This window comes from Nesoenas mayeri (genome assembly GCF_963082525.1).
Source record: "Nesoenas mayeri genome assembly, chromosome: 3".
NCBI lineage: Eukaryota > Metazoa > Chordata > Aves > Columbiformes > Columbidae > Nesoenas > Nesoenas mayeri.
The window spans coordinates 70,301-85,074 of NC_137544.1; positions in this window are offsets into that span (position 1 = coordinate 70,301).

Here is a 14,774-nt window from a genome sequence, read left to right on the forward strand (position 1 = left end):
CCCCGGTCACCCCCGCCGCGGCCGCACTCACCTGCCGCCTCTTTCGCCGCTCCGCTCCGCTCCCCTCGCGCTCTCCCGCCGTCCCGCCGGGCTCCGCGGGCACCGACACCCGCCGCGCCCCGGAGACCCCCGCGGCGGGAGGTCCCCGGCTGTCGCCTCCTTCCCCTCTGCCCTTCTGCCGCCTCCGGGGAGCCTCACGAAGGGCGGCCCGGAGCCGCCTGCCTCCAGATGCCCGGCCGCCGGCCGCAGCGAGCGCTCCGCAGCCGCCCCGGTCCCGTTCGCTCCCGGTTACCCCCCCGCCGCCCCGCCAACGCCGCGAGGCGCCCGCGGCTTGAGCATGCGCAGGAGGGAGACCGCAGCACCCGCCCCTTGCCGCGTCCCGGTTGGCTGCCTAGGACACGTCAATCACCTCTCTCGCCGCCTATCAGCGCTCGCGCTTTGAGCATGCGCAGGAGGGAGCCCGCAGCACCCGCCCCCTGCCGCGTCCCGGTTGGCTGCCTAGGACACGTCAATCACCTCTCTCGCCGCCTATCAGCGCTCGCGCTTTGAGCATGCGCAGGAGGGAGCCCGCAGCACCCGCCCCCTGCCGCGTCCCGGTTGGCTGCCTAGGACACGTCAATCACCTCTCTCGCCGCCTATCAGCGCTCGCGCTTTGAGCATGCGCAATAGTGAGAGGGCTGCACCCGCCCCCTGCCGCGTCCCGGTTGGCTGCCTAGGACACGTCAATCACCTCTCTCGCCGCCTATCAGCGCTCGCGCTTTGAGCATGCGCAGTAGTGAGAGCGCTGCACCCGCCCCCTGCCGCGTCCCGGTTGGCTGCCTAGGACACGTCAATCACCTCTCTCGCCGCCTATCAGCGCTCGCTCTTTGGCGCATGCGCAGTACGTAGACTTCAACGCCCGCCCCTCTGGCCACCTGATAGGCGGACCGAGTGGCGACTGACGTGCCTAGCAGCCAACCAGCGCTCCGCCCTCCCAGCCCTCCAGCCCTCCCGCGCCAGCAGCCGCGTGTCAAAGGGAACAATGAACCGCGCTCCGCTGCCTCGCGCTGACAAGGGGCGGCTGGGTCCGCGCACCACAAAAAGCCCTTCCGTCCTGCATTGCCCTTCGCCGGTACAACCGCACAGCTGGGAGCAGCATCCTCACCCCCCCTGCTCGCCGCGCGGCTTCCAGCAGCCGCGTTTAAAAGGAAACAAACCGCGCTCATTTGCTTTGCACTGGGAAGGGGGGCAGGTGGTCTCCTATCCATAAATTCACTGTGAACAGAGAGAGCCCTGAGGAGCTCCGGCCGGCAGGTTTGTCTCCCCTGTGCCCGGGACCGAGGAGACGCCGCCGCCTCCTGCTGCCGCCTCGCCCGTTCCCCTCGCAGCGGGGCTGCCCCGGGGGAGCCGGGGGCCTCTTTGTTTCCCGGCGGCTCATCCGACCGCTGCCCCCCCCCGCTTTCTGACCGGCACGACCCCGCCCGCAGCGGCAGCGCCCCCTCGTCCCCCCGGCACGGGCACAGGGCGCCGCTCCCCAGCTGCAGTACCGGGCTGTGGCCACCAGGCGGCAGCACCGAGCGCGGTCCCGCAGCGCCCCCGGGCCCGCAGCGCGGGCGCTGTTTCCTGACCCGTGGGCAGCCGGGGTCCCTGAACGCGCTTTCCCGGAGCCGCGGGCACGGCAGACACGCTGATAAAAGATAAGACCCCGACGTTTATAAAGTATTATTTTTCCTCAAGATGTCTTCCGGCCTAATAAAATACATTGCCTCTGCCTGTGCCCGAGTCTCGTCTGCAGCAATAACTCGGCTCCTCCGCTGCGGCAGCTCTGGGGCTGTTACGGGGTCCGTTCCAGCCCTTCCCCACGGCTGAGCAGCAGCCGGGCAGGTGTTGCTGTTCTGGGCGCTTCGCATCCTTCAGGAGCGGTTCTCAAACGACCCTGCGCAACGATGCCCAGCGCCGGGACAGCCCGCGGCGGCGGGACAGGAGGCACGGCCAGGGCCGTCCCGGCTCGGGCTGTTCCGTGAGCTGGAACCAGCCTCCTGCTGCCCCGGCCCTTTGTCCCCGGCTTTCCCGGGCAGCTCCTGGGCTGGGTCACACAGACTGTTCTCTGCCGGCACCACCCACCGGGTCACCTGTGTCTGTGGTTCTGGGGACACCCCGCGGGCTCCCTGGAAACGGCCATCGCAGCACTGAGAGGGGGCGTTCAGGAGCCTCTGCGCTTTAGGGTTGGTTTGTGTGGGGCTTTTTGCCTCTTTTGTTGTTTTTATCATTAGCTTCTTCTTGTTGGTTTGTTTGTTTTTAAGCTGTCACTCTACATAGCTCATCGATGGTGCTTATAGAGTATGGATAAATCTACCCTGGTTCCCACAGGAGACGAGCATCTTGCTTTACAACAGGTGACTGAATCTGCTACAGAAAAGTTCAACCACCTCTTGTACAGCAAAGGATAAAAGAAAGTACGGATTTTTGTTGCATCTAATCCATAATGCAAGTACCAATTAACAATACTTTACCAGTGGGCTCCTTCAAATATTCACTGTGAAGGCAGTTCCTGGCACGATTATATCAGCGTTCTTACTATTTTACAGAGAAGCACAGGGCACAGCTGATTTTGCCCACGTGCAGCGCAATGATCACACGGGTGCGGTGAACCGGGGGAAAGGCCCTAGAGAAGGAAAATCAGGCTCGTGTGCTACAAAGGGTATAAAGCAGAAAAAAGAGCAGTGAATGTGCATGATGACACAATTAGATGGTTTTTCAGTTCCATGATGTGCTCTTTTACCAACAGTGTCTGCTGCAGTGGGTATCCTGGACACGAACAGGCGGGTTCTGGTGCTGTGCCCGTGGTGATTCATCCGCTGTGGCCGGGGGTGTCAGGCCCTGATACAACAGACACAAAACCTTGGGAGGGAGGTGATCACAGTGAAACGCTTAAAGATAATGAGCTAGCACACTTGATTTAACCTTTATTTAAACATACACATGGCTGCTGTCTTTTCTCCAGTTTAGTTAGCATGGGCTTCAAGATCTCTATTAATTCTAATTACAATATGTGACAAAAATTAAGGGGGGAAAGCTTTATTTTTACAATGGTGTTTAAATCGCAATTTGGGAAACAGATAAAGGGGTGTAGCAGATGAGGCACAGACTCTCTTTAAGATGCAAAGAGACATTTAATACAAACTCAGGTTTGCATTTGAAACATCACGTACCTCTGTCCCTGATGTACCGATCCCGTATCAATCCCTGTCCCTGATGTACCGATCCCGTATCAGTCCCTCTGTCCCTGATGTACCGATCCCGTATCAATACCTCTGTCCCTGATGTACCGATCCCGTATCAATCCCTGTCCCTGATGTACCGATCCCGTATCAGTCCCTCTGTCCCTGATGTACCGATCCCGTATCAATACCTCTGTCCCTGATGTACCGATCCCGTATCGATCCCTGTCCCTGATGTACCGATCCCGTATCAATCCCTCTGTCCCTGATGTACCGATCCCGTATCAATCCCTCTGTCCCTGATGTACCGATCCCGTATCGATCCCTCTGTCCCTGATGTACCGACCCCGTATCGATCCCTGTCCCTGATGTACCGATCCCGTATCGATCCCTCTGTCCCTGATGTACCGACCCCGTATCAATCCCTCTGTCCCTGATGTACCGATCCCATATCGATCCCTGTCCCTGATGTACCGACCCCGTATCAATCCCTCTGTCCCTGATGTACCGATCCCGTATTGATCCTTCTGTCCCTGATGTACCGACCCCGTATCAATCCCTCTGTCCCTGATGTACCGATCCCGTATCAATCCCTCTGACCCTGATGTACCGACCCCGTATCAATACCTCTGTCCCTGATGTACCGATCCCGTATCAATTCCTCTGTCCCCGATGTACCAACCCCGTATCAATCCCTCTGTCCCTGATGTACCGACCCCGTATCGATCCCTGTCCCTGATGTACCGATCCTGTATCAATACCTCTGTCCCTGATGTACCGACCCCGTATCAATACCTCTGTCCCTGATGTACTGATCCCGTATCAATCCCTCTGTTCCTGATGTACCAACCCCGTATCAATCCCTCTGTCCCTGATGTACCGACCCCGTATCAATACCTCTGTCCCTGATGTACCAACCCCGTATCAATCCCTCTGTCCCTGATGTACCAATCCCGTATCAGTCCCTCTGTCCCTGATGTACCGACCCCGTATCAGTCCCTCTGTCCTTGATGGTTCATGTCCCACAGTCTTTGCTGTTTGTTGTTCCACCAGTGCTTGTTCTCACACTGTGACTCCTGCAGTTTCTCAGGCCTGATGTCCCAACCCTGCCACATCTCCCCTTCTTGTTTAACAATTGCAGCCATAGCAGCGTGTAACCGCACAGCCATTGCACCATTAAAGCTTTTTTCAACCATTCGTTGTGCACAAGAGAAGACACATGGTACACAATCAATAAGTACAGACTCCACATACAAACATTCTAAGCAGCGGGTTAAAGGGCCGTGTTTCGCAATTTTTGTGGCTCCCATAACTGTTACAGAATCGCTACTTAATATTCCCTGCATAGTGTTTAACACAGAATAATGAGCTCCCAGTCACCTAAGAATTCTATTTCTCTGTTCTCCAAGTCAGGATCTATATTAATATATTTCTGAGCTGTCAGTTTAAGACGGTGTAAAAACTCCGTGGGCGACTCCTCACGATCCTGTTTAATCTCAGAAGGTTTTGGTGTATTTACAGCTTTAGGCGCAGCGCGTCTAACCCCGTATAAAATGCACAGTCCATACCAATGCAGCCTGTCCCCTGATATAAGGATATCAGGATCCCACCCTGGACTGACCGAGGGACAATTCTGATCTCATGTTCTCTGTGTACTCTACACCAATAGCTGTTCTTCAACAAACCTTGTACTGGTTTCAATTTCTGATTATCCTTTTTCAAAACAAATGGATCTGACGGAGATAAATACAGTGCATATGTAACATTATGTATTGTGTAATACACATTATGTAATAAGCAATATATGATTTAAAATATATATCTTATTATATATTACATGTAGTGCAGTACTATACTACACATCCCAAAGTATACCCACCTAGACCTATTCAGCATATAAATATTATTTGCAGTGGGCACCATTAATTACAATATTTAATCAGATTCCCCCTGGTTGCTGTTCCCCAGAGAGTCAAATGATCCTTTTCCAATGTCACGAAATACAACCCGGGGGGGATTTCTTCCAAATCCCTCCTGTCAATTGTACCACCACCTACTTCACAACCACGGTAACAGACAATTGGTGAACCATAAGTACTGGACTATAAAATCACCCAAGACACGAGTAACAACAACAACAGGTCACTGAAGACACAATCATACAATTGCTAAGGGAAAAACAGCAAAATCCCTAAAGGCAGCTTTACCAAATTCCTGTTCCCTCGTTTTTCTGTTTTATTTATTGTTTTCTCATTTTCCTCTTTAATTTTTCATTTCTTTTTAAGTTACTCAGTTCACCAAAATGCGCAGACGCGAATGCGCAGACCCCACGCGCCGGTGTCGCCCACGTCTCGCGCAGGCAGCGTCACAACCCAGCCAGACAACGAAAGTGCCTGATCTCACTGATGGGGCTTTACCCGCGTCCCGAGCTGGTCCGAGGAGCTGTGGTCCCTTCCGGGAATTCCCCGGTGCCGGCACAAGGTCCCAGAGATCCTGGGATCCACGGGAGGTCAGGCAGATTATCCCATCCTCGTCGCCAGAAATGATACCGAAAAGTCGTCAAACAGACTCTTTAACACTGTTTTGAAAGTGTTAAAAAGCAGGCACTTCTATTACAGCGCGCTGGGGGATCGCTCCTCTAATTGAGCGTGCGTTCCGCTTTCCTCTGGTTTTACAGACCGTGGAACTCCTCAAACAGCAAAACCTGCCAACCAATGTTACAGACGTCTCGTGCTCTTTCACCAGCGTGTGCAGCAGCAACGAGAAATCTGGAATGAGCGTCTACAGAAACACGTACGTATTTACCCAATTCAGAACAATGCGTTACATCCGCTGGCCGTACTTCATTGGCAGTAACCCCTCCTGGATTAACACCCTCTGTGGATGGCGCGGGTGCCAACTGTTGGCAATCAGGGCAGGACATAAGAACGCTCCTGGCCTGACCCACTGTCATTTGAAATTGTCGTTTTAACGCCTTTGCACTCTGGTGAAAGAATTTATGTGATCATTTAGCTTGCTCCAAGGCTTTAGGCACAGTGAGCGGCACAGCTCGTGCATCGGCCCTCCTACTGCCTTCCGCAAGTGGTCCTGGAAGGGCCGTGTGAGAGCGGGTGTGCATTGCATAATAACCATGATGTCTATGATTTATTAGAAACCATAGCATTCTCAATTCAGCCATCGAAAGAGGATTATCCTTTTCCTTAAGAAAAGAAGCTTCCAGGCGGTTAGGTATGTCAGCTGCAGAATATGAGTCAGTGACAACATTCAAAGGTTTGTTACAGAACACCTCAAAGCGATCCTAACAGCTGTCAGCTCAAGAACTTGTTTGACCCTTGGGCTCTTTTTCTACCTTGTGTTTGCAGCACTGGGTATCTGAGTTTAGCCATGTAATTACAACCTTACGTGAGCGACCAGAGGCATCAGTAAATACAGTCTTGTCACTTACTGGTCGTTGCTGACAGCAGCATTTGCTGCACAATGGTAAATTACCAATTTCAGCCCACAGTTTATGTTGAGGGTAATAAACGGATATGTTGCCTGCGTATGTTGCCAATGCAATCTGGAAATTCACATCCTCAATTACCATTGCGAATTCTCCTTTGTTGTAGGAATAAATATACCTTCAGGTCTATCCCATACATAGCACATAAACATTCTCTGCCTTTACTTATCGGTTTTGCATACATTTCTTTTATTATCCAAACTGTTTTCATTGGTGTGTGAGCTAGAAAAACCCATATGGCTACAGTCACCTTTCTCCCTCCTTGAGCTCTCCTGACCTGCGGTTCCACCACCGGTGTCTTCTTTCCTGATCCCTCCTGACTGGCAGGTGCGCTCCAACCCTCTTTCTCGATCACTCTTACTCACAGGTTCGCCTCCTTCCTTGCTTTTCCTTTGCAAGCTGCTCCACCTGAAGAGAAACACATGGAGGACTGAGCTACACCAGCAGGGACAGATTACGATAGACAAAAGATGTGTTATTGGCAGTAACTTTGGTGGGAACACAAAATACTTCGCTTATGTAATGTCTAACTTAGCTAATCAGCAAATGCTTGAGCAAGCATCATAGCGAGTATAAATGCAAACCTGAGTTTGTAATTACTGCCTCTCACGGCACCTTACCGTGAGTGCACGCCAGACTCGCTACACTCTTCCTCACAGGCTCACCACCTTCCTCTGCCTCCTTTTTCCTTTGCACGCTGCTCCACCTGAAGAGAAACACACGAAGGACTGAGCTACACCAGCCCAAGGGCACTACAGTCAGACAGGGGACAAGTCTGGGGGCTGACACCTCCCCACACCCCACAGCGCGTCCACCTTGCCTTGGCCCCGGCCCCTGCACATGCCTGAGAGATGTCACAGCTCAGTACAAATGCCCATGGTCCTCACCTGCTCTTTGGTACTTACTGGACCCCACTGTCCCGGGTTAGAGATGTCACAGCTCAGTACAAATGCCCACGGTCCTCACCTGCTCTTTGGTACTTGCTGGACCCCAGTGTCACGGGTTAGAGATGTCACAGCTCAGTACAAATGCCCACGGTCCTCACCTGCTCCTTGGTACTTGCTGGACCCCAGTGTCACAGGTTAGAGATGTCACAGCTCAGTACAAATGCCCATGGTCCTCACCTGCTCCTTGGTACTTGCTGGACCCCAGTGTCACGGGTTAGAGATGTCACAGCTCAGTACAAATGCCCACGGTCCTCACCTGCTCTTTGGTACTTGCTGGACCCCAGTGTTACAGGTTAGAGATGTCACAGCTCAGTACAAGTGCCCACGGTCCTCACCTGCTCTTTGGTACTTGCGGAGGGTCACGTCGCTGTGCCCCAGGGCACTGGCCTGCACGGCCCTGCCCGGCAGCGGGAGCGGCTGGAGCTGCCGGCTGGTTCTGCAGCTTTAGGGTCACCCGCAGCAGCCCGCTCTCCTCAGCTCTGCACACCCAGCCCGTTGCGCCGCCCAGGCAAAGTCAGCTTCACCCTCTGCCCTACACCTCACCTGCAAACAGCCAACTCTTCAGCTGACAACCGCCTCAAACCCACTGACAAACCCTCCAAACCTCAGCCTTTCCCTTTCAGCTGCTGCCTCTAGTGCATCTCACAGACAAGCCTCCAAAATCCCCTCATCCTGCAATAATGCTCCAGCACTCATCGCCTGCAGGAACAACCGCCACAATACCATGCAAACACCAACCAGTTCTGGCACGGAAATATCGCTTTCTCCTGAAGATTCCACCTACACCAACTGCTGACAAACACACGCTGTCCTCACCAAAGCCAAACACTGCAACGACCAGCGACAACTCAAATGTGCGTGTGCGGCGCAAAACCGCAGGTGTGAGCTAACGCAGAGCTGGGCTTGACAGCTGCACAGTGTGCACCCTGCGGCTTAACGTGGCCAGTCACTGCCATTCCGCCTTCTCCCTGGGAGAAGCGCATGAGCACAGGCTGCTTCAAGGCACGATGCGAACGGTTTGGATCTCCGGGTCTCTGAGGGCGAGAGCGATAAATGTGATCTGTGTGTGGCGCAGGAACTTCCCGTCCACTTGCTCCTCCATTCGGTCTCAGGTGCTGCAAGAGAGGCAGAGAGAGATTCAGGGCAAGATTGACAACCTTGGCATCCCCGTCCCAGCCACGGGTCACCCAAACCTGCAGACATCCCGGGAGGCCCCATAACACTTACGCTCCCCTATCCCCCACCCTCGAAGCCTGGACATCACCAGAACCACAGAGCAAGTATTTCTGGAGGAGGCACCCAGAGGGTCCGTGTTCTCTTTCAGGCAGATGCTAGCGCAAGATTGCAAATCATCTCACAGCTACCAGGAAGGTAAAAAATAACATCTCGAAATAGAAAAGGAACAGGTATTGTTTCTCTTCATCACCTCCCTCAGTGCCACATTGTCAAGGTCTCCCGCAACGTTCCACAGGAAACTTGAAGCTTGGTATTCCCAGTATTCTGAACCTGGGCAAGAAAGGAAGAAAAGCATGAGACTGAGCATAAAGAGGGTGGCTGCTCATAACATGAAAAGAGCAATAAAAAGGCAAAAAAGTATCGCTTTTACTTAGAGAGCTCTCAAAGCTGCCTGTTAAGGACAAGAAAAACAAACTTAAAGGGGAACCAAATAAAATATTCACAGAAAATATGGTGATAAAAACCTCAACATCGTTCAATAACGCATCCTGAGCATAAGAGAAAATCCTTTATTTAAGCAATAACAAGTTTTACTGTAGAGGGCGTCAGAGGAAGGACAGAGTGCCATTTAAAGTCCATTTGACGCAGTCCAGGCACGCAGCGTTTCCCACTGTCCCTCGTTCACTTCTACAGACCACTTGTCTTTGAAATTCATAGTTCCAGAAAACTGTTTTATTGCCACTTTTTGCCTGGTAATAAAAAGGTTTGTAGTTTTTTGGCAGGTGACACATTTTTGAGGTTACCTCTGCGAGCACACTCACTTTATTGCACTGATTGCTCCTCCTCAGCTGCAGGATCACGTAATGTGAACCAAAATACAGCGTGAAGTAACTGTCTTCATATTGTACACAAGTCAAAAGTCTACATGAGGAAAAAGCACTGTCCAGCCTTCCCTTCCCGTCTCTTCATGGGTTTATTTAACAACTCCATGACCGAGTCACCTGTTCTGTAGAGACCAACCAAAGAGTGACAGAACTCAACCCACTGTTTCCCAATTCAGGACAAAGCCTTTTCCCATCCTAACAAGAAACACGACAGTCACACACATGCGGATCTTCCCAAGAACTTCTCGTGCTTTCGTAAGGCTCTACTCTCCACAGACCAACAGCAGGGCTGCCCAAAATCCCCACTGCAGACACCGCAGACTCCGCACTGGCGGGTCTCACAGCACACGTGTTTGATCCGCTGTGTTGTTGCTGTCCTCCACCTTCCCAGACGGGCTGTGATTATAGGGTTCTCAGCAGCACCTTTGGAACGTTAACGCCTCCACGGAGCGCCTGCTTCAGCCTTACCCACCGAACACACAGCCCTTTGCTTGGGCACAGACAAGCTCAACCACAGCATTCCCAACGGCAAGAACACTGAGCAACTCTAGGGGCTGTAACCCTGCTGCAGTCAACATCTCTAAGTGCTCAGCAGACAACTAAAATCAGAGCTTCGTCACCTGGCTCTTTCTCTTATTAGTGCGATTTACATTACCAGTGAATCAGCCGGGCTCAGCCGAGACCCAGAGGAGAACAGCGGCTGGAGAAGTAGAACAATCCACACCAGACATTTATCTACATTAGTTGTTAGTTTTCCTTCATAACTTTTCCTTCAAGCCTTTTGGTTAAACGGGTTCACAGAGAGACCTGCAAGCGAGAATGTACCAAACACAACATGCAGAGCTGATGGGGAAGTCAATTACAGCAGCTGGAGCACCTCTGACTCTTATGGGGGATTTTTTGTGCGTGTTTCTGGTTTTTTGGTGGTAGTGGTTTTGTTGTTGTTGTTTTAATTAGACGTGAATTCAATGGGCCTGGGGACGCAGTCAGAGCACACGAGCCAGGGCAGCTCTTTTCCGCAGGGTTTGCACTGCGGACACTCTGGCACAGGTTCCAGAATCACTGTTCAGTCACTGATTTGCCAGCACAGCCAGAGCACCGTGCGCTGGGCGTCTGCGCACAGGGACCCTCTGCAGGAACATCCCGCAGCCCCAGCCCCTGCACGGCCCGCGGGCCAACCGCACCACTGGAGTCTGGGGTCTCCCTGCTCTCCATGGGATCTCCCCATTCTCCTCAGATGGGGCCATCAGGCCAAGTCCTGACCTGCAAGTTCCCGTTTTGCAGCTGCAGCTGCAGATAAAGAGTTATTTGCAGTAGCCAAACCAGCCCTGTGTGTCCCATCCCGTCAGACCCGTCCTGTTCCTCTCAGCAGCTCCCTCGTCTTGAGCACTCTGAGCCCTTTTTCCTTAACAAACAGAAGTTCCAGGGTCCACAGCTCACAGCTGCGTTGGGCAAACTCACTCATGCTGAGCGAGTTCTATAAAGCCGTTTCTAACCAGGCTCTGTACGAAGCCGTATACTCAGTAATTAGATAAGCTAAGGCAGCCTGTCCCTAACGGTGACTTACTCTGGCTTGTGCTTTGCTGGAAACTTGTATTTAAATCGTGTCTTTCAGCCAGGCAATCATAAGATGAACTGTAAGAGCAGCTTTCCTTTGCGGGCAGGAAAATACGACTGGAATATAGAATATTTTTTCAGAATAAAATTTTTTCTGAACATATTTCTTCATGAAATTATTGAAAGAAATTGATAAATTATTAGTATATAATTAGAATAGACCTGTAGGAAATGTGGATAATTATTGTGGCAAGGGCCATTGCCACTCCTAAATATTTATTTCTAAGTGTCTATCAGGCCTGGCCTGCTCTTCCCAGTTTTCCTTCTTCTCTTTTGCCCCATTCATTTTGAGTCCTGGTTAAACAAACAAACAAACAAACAACCCACACACAACAAACAACAACCAAAAGCAACCAAACCAACCCCAGCCACACACACCAGCACAGCTGGCCGAGCTGCCGCAGCTGATGGGCGGCACGTAGGGGAGCTGGACTCCACTCGTGTTGGAAAGTTAGGGGAACATGATCAGAACGTGAGATGAGCTGATTTAACTGATAAACATTTGCCTCACTCCTGTTACTGGCTGCTGGTCCCCACGCTTGCTGCCTTCATTGCATTTTTTTAAAAGACTCTCCAGTCCACCGGAACTGCCTGAAAAACTCGCATGCAAAGGAATACGTTTGGCTTCGCAGTTGGCTTTGGAATGTTGGGGCTTTTTGAAACAAGTTGAACTATCCGGCTAATTTGTCACTTTTATCCTCCCTCCCCCACCCCCGTGAGGTGACAGTGGCAAAGGAGTCTCTTTGGTAGCAGCCTGAGGTGCTGCTGGTGCCCAGCACCGGGGTCCCAGCGCGGAGCGGTGCCCAGCTCTGGGTCACAGGTACCGACGTGTCCCCGGGAGCGAAGCCGCGTCCGCCACACCGCGAGGGGACAGAACCGCGTCCCACTGGGTCTCACCCGGAGCTGCCGGTGCAGAACACCAACCCAACGCCAGGACTCGGGCTGATGGGGCCGTGCGGGCAGAACTGCCCAGGACTTTCCTGCTCCGGTCCCTCTTCAGGAGCAGCAGCTCGAGCTGCTCTACACTGGGCCTGGCTGATAAACTGATATTTTAGCAGAATTTCTGGAATCCACGCCAAGTCTGTGCTGCAGGAAACCCAGGGAAAAGGAGCTTCCCTAGTGCCGAGCTGATCGCCCTCCCACGCAAAGCTTCACCTTCATTTCTGGTTCTGAAATGCCTCCTTTGAACCAAAGTCAAAGTTACTTTTGCTTTTTTTCCTATTACAGCTGACAACAGTTTCTGCAAATCTTGTTATATTTTTTACTTTTGTAGCATCTATAAAATTATTTCCAGAGTCCAATTAAATTTGTTAAAAAACCCCACAACATAACCCTGTAGCCAGTTTTGAATCCTTGCAGTTGGCCTTTCCTGTTATATGTTTCCCAAATGCCACTCAGAACACAGTACTGAAAACCAGAGAGGCAGTCAATATCACTGTACTGTACAAATCACCAGCTTCACTGTATTTACAGCTTTCCTCAGGCACATTCAGCATCTCCAGAATCAACACCTGATTGTAACCTACTAGTAACAAAACCACAACTTTACCAGTAAAGGGGAAGAGAAAGACAGCCAGGGCTTCCAGAAATCACGACAAGGCAACAACTGGAGTAGGATTCACCATTAACTGGCAAGACTTTTTTAACAGAGTACGTGCTCACCGCTATTGCTCTTCGCCCTGCGTCCCGTGTCGCCGCGCCGTGTCCGCCCAGCGCTGGGGGACAGCCCGTGTCTGCGGGCAGGAGCCCGGGCCCTGGTACCGACACGGGTGCCCCTGCAGAAAGCGTCCCTGCGCGCACAGGGGTTCAATGGAATCAGGTGCTTCACTTGCAGCAGCAACAGCCACAAGAGGAATGAAACGCTTGAAGAGAGTTTTCCCTGAACGCAGGAACACCCGCGAGCTCTGCAAGAGACTCACCGTCCGCCAGCGCCGCGGCCACCGAACCTGCGGCCCGCCCGAACCCACCCGCTGCCCGCGCCGCCTCAGCTCCCCCGGGCAGCCCCGAGGCGCAGCCCCGCGCCCCTTCCAGCGCTCCCGCCTGCACAGCCGCTCTGCGCTCGGCAGGGCGAGCCTCGGCCCGGCCCGGCCCGGCCGCCCCCCGGAACCGTTCTGTGTCCTCACCAACTCCCCCGGAACCGTTCTGTCTCCTCACCAACCCCCCCGGAATCGTTCTGTCTCCTCACCAACCCCCCCGGACAACAACTTCCTATCCCGATCGCCGCCGCCCCGCACGCGCTCGGACCCCCAACTGCGCCCGGCAGCCAATCAGCGCTGAGCTCCCGCCCCGCCCGCTAGGCGGGCGGCGTGGCTGGCCAATGAGAAACGGCGTAAGCGCGGCGGGGCGGGAGGAAGGCGGGTGGGGGCGGGGCCGTCCGCAGCGGGGACCAATGGGCGGGCGGCGCGTGCCAGCCGAGGGGCGGGTCTGAAGGCGGCGGCGGGAGGGGACGCAGAGCGCGGCGGGCGGGGATCGGGGACAGCGGGTCCGGGAACGGGGGTCCCGGGGGGCTGGGGGTCCGGGGACAGCGGGTCCGGGAACGGGGGTCCCGGGGAGCTGGGGGTCCGGGGACAGCGGGTCCCGGGGGGCTCGGGGGTCCCGAGGGATTGGGGTCCCGGGGGGCTGGGGTCCCGTAGTGACGCTGTGTCCCCTGGAAATCCTGGTGCACAGAGCGCGGTGCCGTGTCCAATCCTGCTGTGGAAATCCTGGTGCACAGAGCGCGGTGCCGTGTCCAATCCTGCTGTGCAAATCCTGGTGCACAGAGCGCGGTGCCGTGTCCAATCCTGCTGTACAAATCCTGGTGCACAGAGCGCGGTGCCGTGTCCAATCCTGCTGTGCAAATCCTGGTGCACAGAGCGCGGTGCCGTGTCCAATCCTGCTGTACAAATCCTGGTGCACAGAGCGCGGTGCCGTGTCCAATCCTGCTGTGCAAATCCTGGTGCACAGAGCGCGGTGCCGTGTCCAATCCTGCTGTACAAATCCTGGTGCACAGAGCGCGGTGCCGTGTCGGGGCCGTTCCCTCGTTACCGTGAACACCCGTGGCCCCCATGCGGCGCCACCACCCACAGCCACACACGTTCCCCAAGGAACCAACACGTTGCGATGATGGTGGGGAAGGCTCCCACGCCGGTGTCCACGCTATTGCCCTGCGATCCAGCAACACTACAAACGCCATTTGCTCAAGTGTAACGGTTGTTACCTGAGCAGTGTAAAAAGAAATAACTTGTTTTTGCACAGTCACTGAGGCACGACTTCCAAATGCAGATTTTCAGCAACTCTCCTGAGTCTTCAACTGAATGTGATTCAGGAAATTCAGGATCCAACTACAATAATGGAGGAATGGAGGGCCAGAGGCCCAGAACTAACGCACCATCCTGGAAACTATTGGACACTTCTGGTTGTTGCAGAACAAGTTTAATCCAACTAAATGTTGATTTGTGTTCTGTTTGCA